A 22,708-nucleotide genomic window follows, 5' to 3' on the forward strand; every position below is an offset into this window, starting at 1 on the left:
TGAAACTACTCTAACTCACTGTATGTCCAAAAAAATAATCACAAGGTGAAGTCATTTCTGCTTTCCTAACAGAAAAAGGTGACGTTTACATTTTTAGGCAACTTAATCGCTAACTTCACCTGGTAGCACAAGCCCAGAAACATTCATGTAAAAATACAACACACAACATAAAATGTAAAATGATTTGAAGTTTTCACATACTTCTGATATCAGACTGGTAACATTCAGAATGGATGGTTTACCTACATGTCACAATTACTTCCCTATATAGTCTTTACATCTGTTTGTTAATACAGTCTAAGTCCTCATAAACCATATGTTAATCTAAAGTACCTTCAAAGATGAACTAAGAAAAATGTTTGAAACAAAAATTCAAAAATTTTAATTGTAATGTAATTTTTAATAAAAAGTAATTTTCAACAAAAAGTAAATAAAATTTTCTTATAAATTTAATACAAGCAACTGCCAAATTTTAGACATCAAAATTGACCTCTGAATGACATTTAAGATATGCGGTAGCTTGGGCCTATGTACGTACAGCAGTAAAGCATTATAGCTCATAGTGATTTTTGAGGCAAATTGTAATATGCCTGTTTAAATGTATTTAGGCGTACATGCTAAAGAAACAATGACATGTGCTCTGTTCCAGATTTACTGTGTCCATTACTCAGCCAGTTGTTAGCATACCATAGTGATGGGATCAGTACCATTTCTGATAATAAATAGGAAAAGTTTTTCAAAGTCCATCACCATAAAGGTAGCCCAGTAATAGGAAAACACAGCTCCAGTGAGGTTCTACCTGAGTGAACAGTTATGTTGATGTCTCTCTGGCCATGTCTTTGAGGTAGCATATATCAATTTGGTAGTATGAAATAATCATGATGACTAATGCCAGGAACATTGAACATGTCTTAATGAAGTCTTGGTATCACAACCTGATGGATGGACAGCATCCAATCAAATCCAACTCTTCTGTCTTTTTCACAATTTTCAAACTAGCAGACCAGACCTGAAATGAGATAACATATTTCTAATCTGATAGATCAGTAAAATGTAGGTAAAATTAAGTGTAATGTTGCAAGATATGGACATGTCCAAATGACATTAAGTATGCACACACTGGAAAAAAAATTAAACGTAACATAGAAATGTGAAACCATGAACATCTACTAAAGTAATTATTCCCACCCAGACTAAATGAGGTTCCCAGAAAAATGTTTATCAGAGTATGTTCAACCAATCACAGGCTAAATAACTAATATGGTACACTAGCTATCATACAGTTTAAGGTAAAGTGGCGATCGTGAGGTTTGAACATTGGTGCGTCAACTGGTACATAATATACAGGATAGTTATTGGAAAAGAAGTGAATTAAATTATATTTCAAAAAGTAAGCAATTCATGATGGAAGTAACATTTGTGGATATTTCAAGTGCATATAACCAACATGAATTTGTATCGCCAAACATTCTAAACAAGGATGGATATTTGTAAATGTGGGGACAAATAACCATATAACTAAGATCAGTTATACAAAGTCAATTCAAGTGTTCCATTTTAACATTTCTGGTGTATTTTTATGAGTGCAAGGTAACAATTATTAACTAGAATGGTTCATTAGAATGTAATTTGATGTAATACTTCCCTGTTGCTATTTGCACAGCTTACTCTTTTCATAACAAAAACTATGTCCATTTGATGTGAGTGTATCTTTCCAAAACAGGCATGTGTGCCTACAAGATGTTGGAGATAAACTATGACAGGCATGTTGTTGGAGACCATGATACATCAGCCCCTATTTCTATAATTGTAATATAAATGGGGAACAGTTCCAAAAAGCATGTATTTTTCCTATCATTTTTATAGAATTGGGAAACAGGTTCAATTGAAAGAGAGTTACACCTTTTGGCACAATATATCATAGAACTAATAATGGCATAGTAAAAAATAGGAAGAACAATTCTACAGTCTTGGTGGAAAAAAGAGAGATTGTGTAAAACAATTTTGTTTAAAATATTGTAAACTTTTTATAGCATCAGGCATGTGATGGGTAACAACTGTGAAAAAGGAAATGAGGAAGGTACAAAAAATTGCTAAATATTAAAAAAGGCATGGATTATGCCATGTACCAGTTTTATCAACTTTATTCACTCCTTATTTTTATCCTGTTATTTAATCTGTATTTAAAGATAAGGTGTGATGAGAAATTTACAACATTTGGGACCTGTAAAAGAAACAGGAGTCCAAATGTAGCTAATTTGTTATATAATGTATTGTCTTTTCATCCAACAAAAGGATATGACATCACAACCTAATTTAAAAATATAAAAATTATCTTACATAAAATGTTATCATTTAAAACTTACATACTCTCTTTCACTGTCACTTTACATTCCACATCTTTTACAACACACACACACACACACACACATACACACACACATGTATAGATTATAACAGTAGTAGGTCATGAATAGAAGTAGGTTATGATTTGTATGAATATATTGATGGAACTACCATAAAGTTTTAATAAGAAATGATTCTGTTACTATGACTGTGTCATACAAATTTATTCATACTAGCAAATTGTTAAAAGTTTCAAAGAACTTTCTGTTTAATTTTTTAAGCAACATACATGCAGACACACATACATAGACCGGTAAATTTGTGTGTGTATATATAGAGTGGATGGGTTTAGAAAAAAAATGTGTTAACTAGTACCCAGTGCTGACTGGGATATTATGAGTACCTGATCCTGACGGGGGGAATACAATGACCAATTTTTTTTCTAGTAAAATATGTTTCTTAAATAATTCTTTCCTAATCATAATACCTTAGGAGAACTACTACCTCGCAAAGACAGCCACAACATATAAAAACTTTAGCTAAAAAAGCTAAAAGTTATCTGCCCACCGATGTGGTACTCAGACTGCTCTCCGCTTGGCACTTGAATCGATACCAAATCCCATAAATATCACTGTAACTACTGGCGCAGAATGCACACTCTCTATATGGATGTAACTGGTGAGGCTGGGAGGATGTATGTGTATTATGACTGGATAAGTATTATCAAAGAAACATATTTTACTAGACAAATTGGTTTCTTCTTCACAAATGTTACCCAAATCATAATATCTAAGGAGAATATAAGAGGTGGAGGGAGAAACATATTCTTACCCTGGAGAGACCATCAACAGCCCTGTAAGGTATGTGAGACAGTTAGATAACCAACTGGAAAATAGACTCCATATGTTGGGGAATGGCTTAAATGAAGGGAAAATGTTTCGCTCCCACCAATCCAGTGAAAGTCATGAAGCTGCATCCTTAAGAAGCTGTCCAATGACCTGGTAAGGTGACTTGTACCATAGCTATAGGTCCCACCAGACTGAGATGAAATAAATTTTTACATAAAAGCTAAAGAATGTGGACTACAAACTACATTCCAGAGCATGGATAATGTCAGTTAGAGAAGAGTGAATAACCCATTTCATCCAGTATGAAAGTATCTGTGCTAATATGTTGTCAAGTTCTTTCTCAGAGGTAAGAAGTGGCATGATCTCCCTCAACCCAATCGCTCTGTCCTTTATAGATACCACTTCAGAGCTAGCATGGAATCCTGATTGGTGGCCTTGAGCTGAAGTGTCCAAAGTAGACAGTGATTTCATCAAAATGTCTGGTTAGCCATGGATGGGAGTCTGTTCTTGAAAGCTGGTACCGTCTTGAATGAAATTGACGATCTTGTCCGTACTGCATGTAGTTTGGGTCCACTAATAGGGTACATATCTCACTGATTCTGCCTGCCATTGCCAATGCAGTGAGAAAGTAAGTTTTACATGAAAGGGGAATCAATGATCCCAATGAAAGGAGTTCAAATGATGTCTTGTTCGGCCAGGTGAGTACCCATGATAGGTCCACTTTTGGCAAAGACCTAGCAATTTTTTATAATCAAAGTTGGAGAGAAGGTCAGACAAATCTTTGTTTTGTTCGATATCCTCTCTTCCAAGATGGAATGGTATCCCTTGATTGGACTTGGTGCTGACCTTTTCTTTTTGAAGAGAAAGATGAGGAATTTAGCTATCTGACGTATTGATACCTGCAGAGGTATAATGTGTTCTTGTGTACTCCACAGTGTGAAAATTTGCATTTCCTTGAAATTCAGAGTAAAGTGTCATCTTGCTCAAGTGATTCTTTCCATGGCTGGTTACAAAAACTGTTTATCTTTGAGGGCTTGTTTAATATGATCCATTGTGCTGGTTCATTAGCTCTAAAATGGGATGAAGCATCTGCCATCATGGTTGTTTGAGCAGATAAAGGAATATCTTAATTTACCTGGGAATTTCCATTGCATGATAGATGAGGTCATTGATCCATGACATTTCCCATTTAAGTTGTGCAATCAGGATGAGATGACACTTTGGTTCTCTTGATATATATATATATATATATATATATATATATATATATATATATATATATATATATATATATATATATATATATATATATATATATATATATATATATATATGATCTTTGGAATCTAAGGTGTTGGAGGGTAAGCTTAAAATCCAGGCCATTTCAATCTATGGATAAAGCATCGACTGCCCAGGCTTTCAGATCCAGGACTGGTGAGACAAAGGTTGGGAGTTTGGTTTTCTATCTTGCCAAATATATGTCCACCAATGATCAGTCCCAACAGACACATATCTCAGTGAAATGAGGGATGAAGAGACTGTTCTGTATTGATTGTTCTGGGACAATGAATGTACAAGTATGCTTTGTCAGCCCAGAATATGACAACTTGGACATGGATTTGTCATTGAAGACACCACTTCAGAAAATCCCACACAAGGATACAAAGGTCTGGGGATTTGGTTCCATCTTGCTGTTTGAGATAAGTCACCAATGTGGAGTTGTCAGACAGAATAAGAACTCCTTTTCCATTTAAATATTCCTGACAAAAATGAAAGGCTTTTAAAATGGCTTTCATCTTAAGAATCTTGATATGTAGATGCCGTTCATGGGGATACCACAATCCACTGGCTTCCTGGAAAGATGGTAGTAAGTGTGCTCCCCACCCCTCGGTACCTATATCTGTACAGACTGATGTGTGGCAGTTGTACAGCAGAGGTTAACACAATGTGAGCCAAGTGAAATTGCTCCATTTACGGAGATGGTACTTCATATTTGTGCAGATAATGAGAGATTGGCCCAGCTGGCAAACTTTTGGCCTCCATTTTGACAACAGAGTCAATTGTAATTGGTGCATAAAAAAGGCACGCTGCCACATTGAGCAAGCCTAGTAGGCAAAGGAATTTTCGAGCGGATAGTGTGTGTGTGTTTCTCATGAGTCATGAATATACCATGGCATGCATTTTCAATGACGCTCCTGAGAGAGACATGTTCTGTTTACCTGTGTATTGAACTTCATATCTAGATGAATAAATTATTAAGATCGTACTCGATCAGATTTATCTTTTTTGACAAGAAAGCCCAGAATGAGAAGCATAGTAACAAGGGTTTTCATGTTGTGCTCTAAGATATAATTAACCTGATATTTTTGAAGAATGTCATCCAGGTAAGTTGATGTTGCCACTGCAGAGATGGTCTGCACATGAGCCATTACTCAGTTTAACAAATGAGTGAAGACCCAAGGACTAATGTCGAGTCCAAATGGAAGCGCCCTGATCTGGTAAATTATACCTGTGTAGGCGAATGGCAGAAGTTCCTGTAAGCCATGGGATGGAAAGATATGCGTTTTTTTAAGTCCAGTCTGACTGCAACATCTCCCTCCTGGACGGCATTCAAAACCCATTGTGTTTCCATTGTGAACCAAGAGGCACAAATGAACTGATCGAGTGTGCTTAGGTCAATGTTAGGGCAAAGTGCCATTTGCCTTTGGGACCAAAAAGGTCTTAAATAAAACCCCAGAGAATTTATATTTTGATCAATTTCTACCACCCTTTTCAGGAGGAGGTGATTTATTTCTTGCTGTAAGGTGGTGGCTTTGAATGGGTCTGTCGGGACGTTTGTAGCTCAAGGGACCCTGGACATTGGAGGAGGTATGCTAAAACTTATGCTGAGGCATGGTAAACCACTTGTCGAGTCCACTGACCATCATGGCAAATCCAGACCCATTTGGAAGCAAAGCTTTCCTCCTACCAGGATCAGTGGTATGGGCAGAATGAATATACCATTTTTGAGAAATGGAGGCTATTGTGAAGACAATGTTGGCAAAAACAATCACTCTCTGTCTCTTATCCACTTTTGTGAGAACTGTGGTTTTCCAGGGTTATAACTTAAATAGTTCTGCTTTCCAGAGTTCTGTATCCTAGGGGCATCCCATCTCTCTATTTGTTAATTTTCTTCTTGATGACTTGTTTGCGGATTTCATCAACCTGACCATTAAAAAAGAGACTAGAAGACATCGGCTGCCAGAATAGCCTGAAGTTATGTTAATCTGTAAGGAAGATGGGGGTAGAGGACACTGCATCTCATTCCGCCAAAAGTAAATTTGCAGCTGCTTTAAGGCATTGGTTAGTGTGTGTTGAGCAGATCTGTTTAATATTCAGGCCACTCTGGAGACTGACTCCTATGTATGTCCTGTGAGATTCAGAGTGGGAGGATATAAGCTGTGTTCTGACTGTTGAAAGATTGCCACAGATACTAAGTCCAACACACAGCCCACATACATGATATTAGGTACTAACTGCTGAGTGTCATTTAAAGACGTTCAATACATATGTAGGAAGTATGGTTCATCATCCTCAAGGCTGTGATATCTGGGTCGATTTCTGGGGTGTCTATTTGAAATATGGGGTATAGAACCTGTAGAACTGCCAGTGAAAATTCAATGAAAGGTGCTTCTGCAAGAAAAATAGCCGGTTGATGCTTGGGTCTTGTAACTGACATTGTAGACTGTCTAAAATGTCAGTAACTCTGACAGACTGAAGAAGTGATTTAAAGATAGATTCTTCCTAGTCAGTCAAAATATCAACTGACGCTGGGGCTCTGATCCATGTAGCTGATGAAGCAGAAGAAGGGCAGAACTCTGATGATAAGAGCCAGTAGCCTCCCATCAGTCTGAAGTCTTTCATGGAGTTTTTCCAGGTTACTCTTCAACCATTTATACTGGCTGCCAGGTAAAGGCTATCAAGTGCTGAAAAATGGCATTAAACCCAACAACAACTACAACAAAAACAATAACCAATTATGGTTAATTTTGAATAATTAAATTCACTTTTAGCTGTAATTGGTGTCCATCATAACAACTGTCAGTGGCCAATCACAACCTACTCTCTCTCCATATTGCAACTATATATTTATTGGTTTTGTCAAATATCCATGTAAATACATTAATATATAACTAAAAAAAATCTCCACCAGCAGTAGGACTTAGATATTGATGAATCTGCTTCAGACAGACAGACATGCTTGCAGCTTTTCTCCATTTCTCAGATGAATCTAAAGTTTCAAATAAATTTCTTCACTTAAATAATCAAAGGAATCACATTTTTGACTTCCACACAAGTCTGAATTATAACTTAGAATTAGGACTGAGAACCAGATTCCATCAGTATTAATTATTTGTGTCATGTTCCATTATTGCAGTATTGAAGAATTTACATGGCATCTTTTGATGTAAGATCTTGTATTGTTCTGCTCTGGTGCCTTTAGCAGGATTGCAATCTTTGATATCAGCTTCCATGAACATCTCTGTTGGGCCTAGAGATGACAGATTAGGTCCTAGAACTTTGATGGATAGTTCCACAACTTGTCAGCAGTACTGTAAAAGTTCCATTTACTTTATCTCTGTCTACATAATCTATTAATTGACGAATTTAATGCAAGGTCACTATGTTGGTCATTTTGATTTAGCTTCTATGACATTGCCATTGTTGCAAAGTTCACATCCTTGCTTCATTCCTGTTATTTGCAGATGCTTGCATAATTTTTAAGCATATGTAGGAACTCAGTGGTTAGCATATCAGATTACTGGCCGAAAGGGTGCATGTTGAAATCAGGACTGAACAGACTTTGGTTAAAGAAAAGTAGTGTTAGATTTTAAAAGAACGATTTATATTTAATTTAAAATGAGTAAATGTGCAAACATGACCTGTGTGACTTGTACTATAAATATTTCATCCTTGTATTTTGAAAAAAAGCTACCTAGTTTTCTTCTTTTTGATCAGCAGTACAAGAAAATTTTATGTATATATATTTTTTAAACCCATGGTACATGATTTTATCTAATTTTTATTCATGGCTCTAAACTGTACAGAATATCTTTAGTTAATTTTGTCTATGTGACCTGAACCTGTTAAAAGCATACTACTGCATATGATCTTTAATAGATGCCTAACATTTCTAGAATAATTCATTACCTTCCCATTGGTTGTGCTAGGTCACATGAACAGGCAAGACTGACACAAAATCAGTAGTGTGATCTGTTGCATGGGGTCTTTTACAAAATATAGTCACAACAGATGGTGTGTACATAATGAGAGGATGAGCAACCAATTTCACTCCAATTTTGAATCCATTCTTATTTCTTGTGTTCCTGTTTGTAATATGCAGATACATTTTCTGTTGTACTTAGATATAGGAAAATCATTTGTTTGGACTATTCAGTGGAAACAGAAAGTGCTCATTATTTGGACTATAATATTATTCTGGAACTGTTATAAATTATTAGAAGGAATTCTATACAAGACCATCTTGACAATGTCATGGTTCTTGGAGGACCAGTACATTCCTGGTTTTGAGTTTCATAAGGAACTTTTCATTCGTTAAGACTTTCATAGACCTTTCTAAGGATTAGTTTGGATTCACTTCATAATACTACAAGTTCCTCTCAAGTTGTCATTTATAACTTTGATAATTAATTGTTTGCTAAGTTTGACAAGATTATTGGTTTTGATTTTTTTTCTGTTACTAAATTTGTGAACATAAGTCTTAACAAATGAAAATGTTGGCATTTTTATCCAAAATATTAAATAAATCAATACAAAATTAAACAAGATAAATTTTGGAATAACTCAAACAATTACAAGATTTATAAAGTATGGCTTGATTTATACATTTGGAAGTTAATCAAATTTTAAATTTAACCTATCTGAATTTGGCTTGCAAGTTGCAATGCACATTGCAAGGGAGACAACTCCAAAACTAAATGGTGCTGGATCTCGACAGAAACACTACATCTTAAAGTGGCATATAAAGTTGTACTTAGAAGTTTCATGTAGAGGTATCAGTAATTTTAGTTTTCCTTAAATTAGGCTTAAGTCAGTTTGGTTACCAAGAGATAATGCTATTTGGATTCAGACAGAATCACTATGACTCATTAAACTTTACATTAAATCCATTAAATTTTCTTGTTTTCCTGAGTAACTGTACTCAGTAACAGATGTAGTGTTCATTCCAGAAACAGAAAAAGTGGGGACCAGCAGCCCTTGTCAGGTCAAAAAGTAGTGTCACTTAGATTAAAAGCAGGTAAGAACTGCCTTACCAGTTTCTTGTTTATTCAAGAAATTCAATCACATTATCAGAAGCAATCACATCATGGATTTATCAAGTTTCTATAGTAAATACTAAATATTAAACTTTCCAGCACTCTGTGCTTTGAATCAGTCATTGTAGAGTCATATTAAAATATAGTTATCTACAGTTTCCTTGTCCACAAAAATAACTACGCTGTTCAAGTCATGATTATTTTATTGATAAAAATTGTAGCAAACCATGTTACAGTCTGACTCGGCAACAAATGACTCAAAGTATATAATGCTGGAAAAGTCAATATTTATTCACCCGCGATCATTCTCTGCTTCTCCATCTGCACAACATCCATATAAGAATTTGAATTTTTCAAGCTCTAGTAACCATTCCACTCAAGAATTTATTTTGAACATTTGAGACTATATTTTCTCCTCAAAGTACACCAACTTGGAAATAAAGAAATAAATGCAGTGTTCTTCCTAATATTTCATCTTGTTTAGATTTTCTATCACTAACTGCCTATGTGTTCTTGATTGGTGTTGAAGCTACTCAAATTCATCAAGTCATTTATGTTAGTCAGTGAAATTTATCATCTTCTGCTTCCTTTTTGCAGTGAGCGAACTCCATTCAGTCAGCTTTGAATGTACATTAAATCAGCCTGTGATGTTCTAAGTACAGTCTAAAATCAACTGCAACAATTGTATCTTAATTTGTTTAATCCTTTTATGTGACCTATGGGCACCATGGAGGGAAATTTCCTGTGCCAAGATGAAGAATAAGAATCATTAGTTCAAGGGTGTAGCCTACAACTGATCCTGCAGATGTTGTTTTGCAATTATTATAAATGATATTCAATTGTGTGTTTTTTTAAAGTTTTTTTCCAGATGTGACAGCCATCTTGGTGTAGTATCTTAGCAACTGTACCGTATTACAAATAATATCATCTAATACTGAGGTAGATTCAATGTTAAACTAGGATCTATGGCTATTTTTGTATTATGTGGAATTAGAATTTACATTTGGAGTTTTAGCTTTTGTTTTATTTGGAACTTTGCCCTTCAATTGAATTATACTGACAGGGGCATCAGTGTTTTCTGAACATGATGTTATTTTCATTAGAAAATCAAACCAGTTTTTTTTTAAGTTCTACCTTTAAAATACCTACTAGATTTATCTATTTTTACACAAATACTGCAATCCACTACTTGATTTGCTATCAGGCTGGCTAGTTTTATCATGGTTTTGCATTAAGATATTGTTCCATGAAGGTTAAAATTCTGGGCAATTGATAATTCCGGGCACAAGATGACATCAAGACTTCAATCAATTATGCCTTTGAAGATGCATTTTTTTTCACGTTACCAGCTAGCTTTTGTAACTCAAGATACATGGAGAGGGTTTTCCTGGTCTCTTTGCAAAATGGAGTGTTTGGATCAGAAGTAGTAATCATCAACCAGGCCATCCTGATTTGTTCTTATTTTTGCTATTTAGGATCAACAAAAAATTTATTCTGGAAAGAAATGCCACCATTTCTCTATCCCCCCAGCTCCCCAAAATATGAGTTATTAAATCGCATCACTAATGGCATTAAATCCTGGCTGCATAAAATGGTACTATCATTCGAAGTGAGTGTACCAATCAGGGTCCACAACTGCCGACCGTGTTATGCATGGAACAGAGGTATAGCGAACATGATTGAAAATTTTTTGAACGCAGCTTTGAATCATCTTGCTACAATGTCTGAAGTGTGGCAGTTTATAGTGATGTTTAGCGCTGGGCCATCATGCCACAGACATGTGGCATTATGTCCCACCCAATCACATTATCCTGACACCAGGCCAACCCTCTTAACGCTGAGAGCCTAGTGAGGCAGCTGCTAGTACCATGTTTTAAGTCTTTGGTATGACTCGGTTGGGGTTTCGAACCAGTGACCTCTGGCATCTTAGGCAAATATTCTAGCCACTTAGGCCACTGGTGCGGAACAATTAAATTAATAAACTCTCTAAGTAATGTCATTTTTTTAATAGAATACCTCGTCTGCAGCTCAAAGTATTAGTTACGTATTAAGATTAGCGACTGAGTGATGTCATACCATGAGCAGTATGCTTTTAGCAATTCCAGGAAGATAAAGAACAAATTAACAAACTTTCCATTTAAAATCCAATAATATCCAAAACAAACACATTTGTTCACAAAAGGAACTACTCCAAACAGAATAAGCACTGTTCAATTGCACAATGTGTATTCCCTATTTGAAGTATATTGTGATTTTATGCTGTCTGAGATGTGATCATTCTTATCACAGCAAGGAAACCATAGATCCGCTCCCAAGAAAGGTACGGTGGCTCAGTGGTCAAGGTGTGAGATTCCAGACCAAAAGGATGAGGCTGTAGTTTTATTCCAACCATCTGATCTGCCTGTATCAAGTACCTATTTTCTCTGGAAGTTTTTAATGACATACATTTTTGCTTGTAATAATTAAATCTGAAACTGTTTCAGGAAAGCAAATATTTTGATTATGAACTATAAATACAAATTATACACTTAAATATTTGTGAGCATTGAACTGACACTGAATAATGGAAATGCCTTAAAATGCTATAATCATATAAAAGACAAATTCATAAGTCATTTTAATGTTGCACTACCAGCAACTGTAAAACTATTTTTATAGAATATATTAAACTCCACACAATATTAAAGAATCTGAAACACAGTCAAGTTTATTAATTACTTTTCTATAATAGCAGAGGGCACTATACCAGGCAAAGTTGCCAAAAAATGTAAATTTGACCTTCTTCTGTTTGGAAAGCAAAAATGACTTCACCATGTGATTTTTTTAAATATGTACATTGAGCAATTGTAGTTATGAGATGCTCCCTCGCAGTGGCCTAATATTTGTGGTATTCTGTTGTAGCTCAAGGTGAAAAATAGGTATGCATCAACCCATCAAACAGCTGGTGTTGATTTCAACTGCATCAGCAAATAACTCTTGCACATTCACAAGCATGTGTTTTCATAGCTGATTAACATTACGCTTTTAAGAGTAAGTTAGCAACTATCAATGCCTGATTTTTGCAAGTTATCATTAGATGACAAGACATAAGTAATTGTGTTTAGAAACTTAAACAATAGTATGTAAATAACAATTTGTGTTTTAAGAAGAGAATTAGTGATCTGAATTTCTTTTTTACTGCTGTGTGTGCATCACTTTCTTCATAAAATCAGTTTGGAACTGTAAGTGAAATTGTCATGGGAAAATAATGGTGGACATAGCTGTGTCTGGGAAGTACCACTTTATGAGACTGTGTTTTCATAAACCATTGGGCAAATATATTTTTAAAAAAAATTAACTAAGAGAAAGTAAACTATAAATATTATGTTACTGAAGATTTAGTATAAAAATACAATTATATAGGTCATAAACGTATGGGACAATGCTATACTGTGCAATTCGAGAAGCATTATACGGTCAAGGTTGTTTTCACTCATTTTTGTGAAAATACAAAAAATAACAGCGAAGCAAATACTATTAAACGAATGCCTAAGGTTAATACAAGTATTTAGACAAATAATAAAAATATAAATTTGCAATGCTTTCAATGGACTGTTGGAATGAAAATAGAATGTGAGTGGTTATATTAAGAAAACCCTCTTTCTATAAAGAGATGCACTGTGCTGTTTAGATTTGGTTGGAAATAAGGCTTAGTTTATTCATATATCAGCTTTAATGCTTCAGTGTGTTATCTATCAATAGTTATGGTGATCTTTTATGAGCAACAAAGAAATTGGGACAAACAATATAGTATGAAGACGTGCACTTGCTTTCATGTACATGTTACAGGTGGTGTTTCATACAAATTTAGAAATTTTTAACTGACATTTTATACTAAACTTTTATAAGGTTAAAAACATCTTGTTTAAGAGTAGTTGATTAAGCATTTTTAAATACTTGCAACTGAAACACTGTAATTGAGTTACTCCTATCAGTTAAAATCCATTACAATGTATAGCTTGTGTTCTTTTAAAGCCATATGGCCAAATACACTGCATGTGAAGATGATAATTTTTATACATGTACAAAACATACAATGAAGCAGATTTTCTGCTTGAAACTAAAATATTGCTTAAAACCAGTGCTAAATGCAAATCTACATACTGAGAAACATATTTCAAACAAGAGAACCACCATATATATATATATATATATATATATATATATATATATATATATATATATATATTGCACTTCTTGCTTGTTCCCACTTCCCCTATTCAGAACTCACTTCTTCCTGTTCTGTGCAAAAGAAATCACTCCTCCCTAAAACTCAAGTCCAGCTTTACTCCCAAGCAATATTTCAATTTAATGTTATCTTCTGTTATAAATTCCAATTAAACATTTCAATCATGAACACAGCTTTTTTGCTAATTAGCTTAAGTTACATGAACAATAATGCACCTAGTAATCAAAATCTAATTTTTCAATCTTATTATCATTACTGTGCAAGGGGAAGAACTCTGTGTAACCCCAAACCGGCAATTCTAAGTTGTCAGTATCACGGATTTCTCTATTTGCTTCAGTGGATAAAAATCTGATGAGAAATAGTCAATAAAGTGTTGGCATCTCAGCCAGTCAAATGCAAAATCACTGCATTACATCTATGGCTCAATGCCATTTACTAAGTTACTCAAAAACAGATTCATAGTAAAACTTCAAAGAGTGGTAATAGGTGTATGCGAGATCTTGTTCACATAGGATGACTATATTCCAAGTTTTATAAAAATCAGATTGGAAATATAGTCCAAAGTAATCTTAGCTAATCAGAGGCTACATCACACAATCTGCTATGATTTCAACCATTACTGAACTCATTCAAAATCTTCAGAATGTAAGCCTATATCAATTTTATGAAAACTTGATCAGAGCTATGGCTTACAGAATTGTAAATTGCTAACGCATTCAGATAAAACATAATCTGATTAATGTCTTCATGTCCTTCTCACTAGTGAACATTTCCAAGAAAATGATGATGTAAGCATGGTTATAGTCTAATCAAAATCATACTAACAATACAGACTGAAGAGTTGTGATAATCTTAGCCAATCAGATGGGGAGATTCAAAATATGAGCAGGATAGCAAAGATGTAGAGTCAAATTCTGGAACAATGAATAGTGTTCAATTATGCAATTATGGCCATGTTTAGATGTTATTTTGTGAAGAATACGTATATATATATATATATATATATATATATATATATATATATATATATATTATGATGACTAATTGATGAAAACTTTGTAAATTCATGGAGCCAAACTGTGAAGTAATAAGTAATATTGGCATCAGAATACAAGTGGGAAAATTGACTTTGATGAGTTCCTAATATAGAAAGCTGAATAATCAGACTTGAATCAGTTTCTATTAATCTTATTTCATTCAACTTTTATTATCATCATGAGAGGTAGTGTTAGGGGGAATGTAGGAGTGTGTACATTATTAGTGTTATATTTCAAAAAATATAATATTATTTGTATAGTTTCTGCTGTTTGTCTTCGTTCTTTGAGTGATTATCGCCCGTCTCAAACACTCACCCTCCTCTATCTTAAATAGTTGACGAGGTGAAGGGGGAGTTCATGAGTTTCCACATGACCTGGCTCATCCAATGGTACTGAATGAAATTTGCATGCGGTAGGATTAAATTATTTTATTATCCCTGATGAGCTCCTGTGCAGACATCCTGAAGACACACCCCTAGTGCTTTTGAACTGACTAATCATTGTGCTGCCTGTGGCATCTGCATACATGATAACCATATGTAGTTTCAAATAATGTTCAGTGAGTACATTATTTTGATTGTAAAGATGTAACAATATGTAAGTTTCTAGTGGGTCGGTGGTTCTTTCCAGGGTTTTCCTGAGTTCTTCCTCCACCATTTACACTGGCTGTCAAGTGTAGTCTATCCTGTGCTGAAAATGGTGTTAAAACCTACAACAACAACAGGTAGAATAAAAACATACAAAAGTGAGATAAAAAACATATTCAAGCCAGGATATGAACCTTACAACAAGAGCTGCATCACATAATCCTAGTCTATGATGCCAACTTTGTGACTGTATAATTCACCTATTAAAGGATTAAAAAACAAAATGATTTTTGAAGAATATGTGGAAAAACAAGAACAAAATTGAACTAGCTGAACTCTACCATCAACATGCTTGCAATTCATCCATCTCTTGACCTGGCTGAAAATTCATGGAAATTGATGTCAAAGACTGCTGTCTTGCAGGTACCAGGGTTGACCATGTACAAGCTCCTGCATCTCTGAATACTGTATGAATTCTTCAGTGCTGCAAGAAAAGGACACAAAGAATCAAGATTATGATGGAAATTCAGACTTACAGAGCGGGATAGTAATAAGAGACTAATGTGAATCCTGTCTCAAGTGAAACAAGAAAATGAATCTGAACTATTGATCCACCTGCGAAAGGGACTAAAGCTGAAAAGATAAAGCAACCAGTGCTATATGGGCCATTTAAATCTGGAGTTTCCAGCTCAGGACTGGCAAATGTGTTTACAAGGGCAAATGTGTTTACAAGGCGTTTACAAGGGCAAATGTGTTTACAAGAGCAAATGTTCATGTTCCAATATATCAGGATTATAGAAAATCACAGAACTTGTTCGTATTTGTGTGTGATTTGGATTTCTAAAATAGCTTTAACAATTTTGCAGACATATCACTACAATGTCTGTAGTGTGGCAGTTTATAGTGATGTCTAGCACTTGGGCATCATGCCGCAGACAAGCAGCATGATATCCCACCCAGGCACATTATCCTGACACCAGGCCGACCAGTCCTAACACTAACCTCTTAATGCTGAGCACCTAGCAAGGCAGCTGTTAGTACCATTTTTATAAGTCTTTGCTATGACTAGGCTGGGGTTCAAACCCACAACCTCCCACATCCCAGATGGACAAACTAATCACTGGGCCACCGGAGTGGTCATCACACAACTTAATGGCTGATATAGTTATGGAAGTGATCATAGAAGATATGCAAGAAAATCCTACTTAAGCTGAGTGAACTATCTGATGAGTCCAGTATCCTTGATGTTGGGGATGGATGGTAGATCAATCAACTATTCGGTTCAGGAGACATTTCATTCCAGGCTGGAACCCATTGTGTTAACCACATCTGAAGAATAACAAATAACATGTTAGTGTATTCTGCACTCCCTTGAAATAAACTTAGATGACAAAACATCTCAACTGCTGAAAACAAAGGGCAGCAAGCAACTTGCCAAAATCATTAAAAGCATGGCAAATATTCTTCTGGTCTGATAAGTCAGACCTCAAACTGATAATCATGATGGACATATGTGGATCCAATGTCATATGTTCATTAAATGTGCAATTCTACTGAATTCAAATCTCTCCAGAACATACCAACATACATTTCAGTCACTTACCAATACTTGGTAACATCAATATGTAGCCATAAAATACAAAATAACCACATGACACAGGGTTGTTTTATTTCATGTAGATTTATATCTAAGCCTACTTTCTTACTGAAACTTACCATAACCCAATCTCACATTTTTAGATCCCAGAATTTATATCTTTACCACCCCATTGGGTCTGAAAATAATTTACTATAAAATTACTGGTAATTAGCAACCAATATATGGTGGACCATTGTCAATTAAATGTTGTCTTTCCTAAAACTAAACTAAGATTAAGCATCTACTGAATGTGTTTAAGCGCTGATTTACTGATGGACCAAAATTAAGTACTAAAATTGTATCTGCAGCACCTAGTGTTACAGTACTACATTTTCGACGTCTAAAAAGGACACCAACTATAACAATAATAAACTTTGGAATGTGTATGTTTCTTTCGGTGAAGAGAGGTGAGAAGGGTCTTGACCCTAGACCAAAATATTCAAGATGGCTGCAGTGCTGGATGTTAGATTGATACCATTTTCATTTAGGACCAACAAGATATCATAAGACCAGTGATGGGAATCTGTCAGAATTTAATATTCCATAATCAGTTCCACTTAACCACTGATAATCAATTAAAATTGATTACTAAGAGTAAATTTTAATTTCTGTTTGTTATACGGTTATATCTTTGCTTCCAGATATTAATAAATGCACAGGAGTAATCTCTTTAAATGACACGTATACTTTAACCTGATAAAAATATTGCATTTTTTTCTATTGTGCTGATTTTTGTTCCACAACTATGTTAAATGAAAGCATCCTTTTATGGCTGATCAGTTGTATGTAACTGAAATATTGTTGCAATCCCCCAAAATCCTTTCATTCATAAGTGACATATCTATAATTTAAAGTACAGAAGGACATGGTTTTCTTTTTTGTCATTATTTACAAAAACTGCAAAGGATTTTAAATTTAAACTGAAACAAATCATCAAATGTGTTTAAATTTATTAACTCAGCAAGTTAACAGCATAATCATGTAATCATGACTATATGTTCCTAATTATGAAAGTTTACACCTTTGGAATATGGTGTGGTTTTTTATTGTAAGTTGTGAAGGGAATAATTAATTCTGATCAACTTCAGTGAATTGGAAGCCCTATTTATCATTTACACTGGAGTCTTACAAACCCTGGTGTTTTGCATCAACTAAAAAGCAGTAGTCTCTCTTTACACACAATTGATTATGGAGTTTCCAAATCGTCTTACTGATTTTCTCAACCAACTGATGATCAATTATAATCGATAACCGGATCAATTCTACATCATCTGGTGGCAACTCAATGAATTGACTTTCCGTTTTGGAGAAGATTTTTAAGATGGCTGCCACGGTAGGTATATTAGATATCAGGCTGGTACCATCTCAATTGGGACCAACTATACAGTTGAAGAAGTTTCCTGATAAACAATACTGATATGACTAGTTATCTAAGAAAAGTTACCATAACAAGATTTTCAAGCTGGCCCTTATGGCATCCATATTGGAAATTAGATTTGCAACATCTTCATTCATGACCAACAAGATACCAAAAGAAAATCTTTTTCACTGAAAACCACATTCTGGTATGACCATTCATTCAAGATAAGTGATAACAAGGTTTCCAAGGCAACCAATGTGGTGGCCATATTGGGTGTCTAAGCAGCACATTATATATGATGATGAACAGTCCTCCATATAACAACTAAGAAAGCATAACTGAATGAAGGATATTGTTAATATAACTTTATTAGTTTAAAATATGTTGCATATTCTATTTTCAGTCATAATAGATACACTGCATACAGGCAGCTGGTAAGATGATCATACATGCTTAAATCATTACCCTTTTCCAGAGGTATCTGAGCTGGAATCCATTGGGTCACTCTCATCTGGATCATTGGACTCCCTTATGGAACACTAATCATCAATATCATGAACACCATTATCAGGGTCTGTGTCCGGTTCATCAAAACTGTCTATTTTGTTCTCCATTTCACTATCTGTGTGGATGTCTAAAGAACACTAAATGCCTTTGCTCCTTCTCTGTACGTGCTGGACATTTACCTGACATCCTGTGAAATATCATACATGTGTATACTGATTATCATGGTTTTCACACAGATGAGTAATTTCCATGAATATGCTTATCAATAACAGTGTATTATTGTTCAGTAACAAAAAGTGGACAAGTGCTTGGTACACTGAGACAATTGCTTACATGAACATACTGAACTTAGTTAATAAAATGTTACCTGTGTCATTTGCTTGTTAATTTGTAATGGTGAGATTATAACACTGAGTCACTTTATATCATAGAATTACAACAGTACACATGCACAGCATAAACGAAAGATGTTACTAAACTTGATGAGTTGAAATATCTAGCAGTGGAGTGTGCTTTCATTCATGGAACTAGTTATATCTATCTGTATTATTAGTACCAAAATAAATTTGTTTTCCTCCCACTAATGCTAGAATTCTCTTGGATCTCTTCAGTATCCTGTCGGTCTGACATTCAACAGCAATACTGCATGATGGTGTGTCTAGTCCCTGAAACAAAAGCAATACATGAAATATGTGTTTGGCAAATTCTAGTGAATACCTCTGCAATAGATAGGGTGATCATACTTTTAAGTTTTATGTATGTCTGAACAATAAATGACAAATGCATAAAACCTCTTTCATTATGCATAGAAACTATGGCTGATCATAATGTATGACATATAACCAACACATTGCTGAGCTTTTCCACAATAAATAATGACAAATCTGTATTGATTTACTAGTATGCTATCATATATGAGGCCATATGAAATCATATGAAGCTATACCAACTCATCTGAACACTGGAAATGCATGGAAAGTTCTTGGTGACATCAATATGCACACCAGGATATTAACACCATCTACTGCTGACTGTGTGATTGGTGTCTTTTGGGTTCTCTCTTGTACATTATCTTCTGGATGCTGGCTCTGAAAAATCTCATCCAACATCTAACAAAAAGATACAAATACATCGAGCAGCATTTTAAGTTTACATCATAAATAATATTAAAGGCTAAATTCTTCTTATATTACCTTATATCATTATGTACACAATGTTAATAATCATAATAATAATAATATACTTTCAACATGGAACAAACATTACTATTCACATTTGCAATCAATGGGTTTTGAGTGTGAATCCGACCTAGACCAGGAACCACCGACACAATTGTGTATATCAAAACAAGGAAGGTAATTTACACCCAGAGCCTCAGAACTAATTAGTCTTTGCAATAAAACATAATCAATACACCAACTATTCACACCATCTAAGCATGAGAAGAACACTTGTGATATATCATTATTTTTATTGAAAACAGCAACAGACAGGAAACAAGCTATGGCATCCACAATAATTTTTTTATAGGGTGAGGTCCAAACAATGCGGAGGGGGAGGCAAGATATATATATATATATATATATATATATATATATATATATATATATATATATATATATATATATATATATCCCTTTGATTTAGGCTTTGCACCACTGCATACACACACACACATATCATGATAAAGCAGGTTTCATATTTTTGAGGTAAGGGTGGACCTACTGCGATTTGCAAACACCCTCCCAATAAACCAACCTCTCGCATTAATCGCTCATAAGCTGGGTGTATTTGTGGCAAGAGTGCAAGGTTGACAACAAATAATACAGCATGCTAAAATCAATAAACTGTTTACCCTTGCTCAGTCTTGCTTTTAAAAAGATCCTCTCGGGCTACGTGTTGTTAGACCTGTCGTAACCCTTGATTTTTGTTGATCTGGTGTGCATGTACTCTGGGTTATCTGGTGAGAAAACACACTTGGAACTGCATTTGGTAGTTGTCTAATAGTCTTAATCCCAAATGACTGTTTAATTTTAGAGGCGGGATCAAAATCGTCTTCTCCGAAGTGGTCACTACAAACAACTTGACTTTCTTGCCTGTCAATATTCGGCTCAGTCCAGTCTTTTCTTGTCATTTGTATTTGCTTAATCCACTCTTTCCTTGAAACAGGATTAGTAGGAAATTCGTGCAAACTCACTGATTCTCATGTTGTATTGCTACAACCTCCAACAATATACCTTTTCACCATTTTTTTCACACACGCTTCACTTGTTGAATGTAACTACAATAAAAATTGGAAATCTGTGTTCCCTACACTGCGTCACTTCCGCTTTGCCTTACGGAATTTACTGAGCATAAAATCAGCCAGGATCGTTTTGTCTCCAATGATAAAAAATCAATGTTCTGTAGTCATTATTTTCATTAATGATGAGGTATACGACATAATACCTATACAAATTGCTTCATGAAGCAGGGATCGTCCTGGGCTTCGCCAATGTCGCAAATTACGATTTTTTTCCTTATTGGCGACAAAAATATCACATCTGGCGATTATTTTGGCGACATACTTTTTGGTTATTTAATTTGTACATACAATCATGGATTTGGACTGGATAAATTAAAAGGGAGAACGAAAGGAAGCCACAAACTTGACTAAGCAATGCATTGGAATCAATCTGTTACACAAATGATCCTTTGTTCGTATTGACAACCCCATCTTTACAGTGCATTGTTACATCATAATCTGCTTATGCTGACATCTGGGCTGAGTACCGTATGCAGTGATACAGTCAATCATGCTACCGAACTATACCTACAACTGACCGACTTCTGAAGACGCGAATAGAACAGATACAATTAATTGAATGACTAATCCTTCTGTTTTTTTTTTTTTACATATACCAATACAATAGTTTTACTGAACCTTCATAGAAAACTGATAACCTTTGAAGTACCGACTACTGTGTATAAATACAAAGCAAATGGAAAAAATCTCAATCACAATTATATGTCGCCAGTACAGCATTTTACTCATTGATCTTTTCCTTTTGCCATCAATCCGTGTTACCGCTGCAGAGACTTAAACTCCGCAACAAGAAACATCAAAAAAAGAAACAAACCGGTTTTGCATAATTAATAATAATTATTTATTTCTCAAAATACATTAGTGAAAGAATCCCTAAATTGGGTGTGAATTTATGCTTATATATACGGTCCAATATTGCCAGGTGTTGACTCGTGTAAGTTTCATTCGTGGGAATGGAGATCCTATTTTGCTTGTCAAGAAAATTTATACAGCATTCAGTGATCATTCTTGGGATTTAGGAAGCAATTCACTACAAGTTTTGTGAAGCTAGCCATGGGGGGGGGGGGAAGGGCTGTTGAGAGACTACTGGTGTCACCTGTCAGCACTGTAGACTGTGAACGTGGATTCAGTAAGATGAACCTCATAAAAACTAACATCAGAAATAAACTCTGCATCTCATCTCTCGAGAATTTAATGAGAATCAGCATGTACAGATGTGAAAATTTAGACTTTGAAACTACATTCAACATGTGGGCAGCCCTAAAATCGCGACGGATATATAACACTTTGTAACATTTTTTTAATGCTTGTTGTAATTAGAGTATTAACTAACCCATCTTTTGTAATTTTCATTGCCCGTTACAGTAATACACTAAATTAACACTTGAAAAAATGTACACTACTTGTTCTGGCGACACTTTCTGAAAATTGGCAACAAAATATTGAGGTTGGCGATTTTTTTGACGACAGCTTTTTAAAAGCCAGGACCATCCCTGATGAAGGTTAAATTTATAATATAAACGAAAGTCGTGTG

At 34.9% G+C, this 22,708-nt stretch overlaps 1 long non-coding RNA gene across 1 annotated transcript; it reads right to left on the reverse strand.

Annotated features, from left to right (window-relative positions):
• Nucleotides 1–365: 365 nt before the first annotated feature.
• LOC149802447 (uncharacterized) lies at nucleotides 366–20,395 on the reverse strand. The gene is made up of 6 exons (XR_016419910.1): nucleotides 19,820–20,395; nucleotides 19,426–19,534; nucleotides 18,828–19,056; nucleotides 16,569–16,692; nucleotides 15,705–15,847; nucleotides 366–1,009 (listed from the first exon to the last, which is right to left on the reverse strand). It is a non-coding gene; the product is annotated as an uncharacterized LOC149802447 (long non-coding RNA).
• Between the last annotated feature and the right edge of the window lie 2,313 nt (nucleotides 20,396–22,708).

The sequence above is a fragment of the Sinohyriopsis cumingii genome, chromosome 3, assembly GCF_028554795.1.
Source record: "Sinohyriopsis cumingii isolate HCF-2022 chromosome 3, ASM2855479v2, whole genome shotgun sequence".
Classification (NCBI taxonomy): Eukaryota; Metazoa; Mollusca; class Bivalvia; order Unionida; family Unionidae; genus Sinohyriopsis; species Sinohyriopsis cumingii.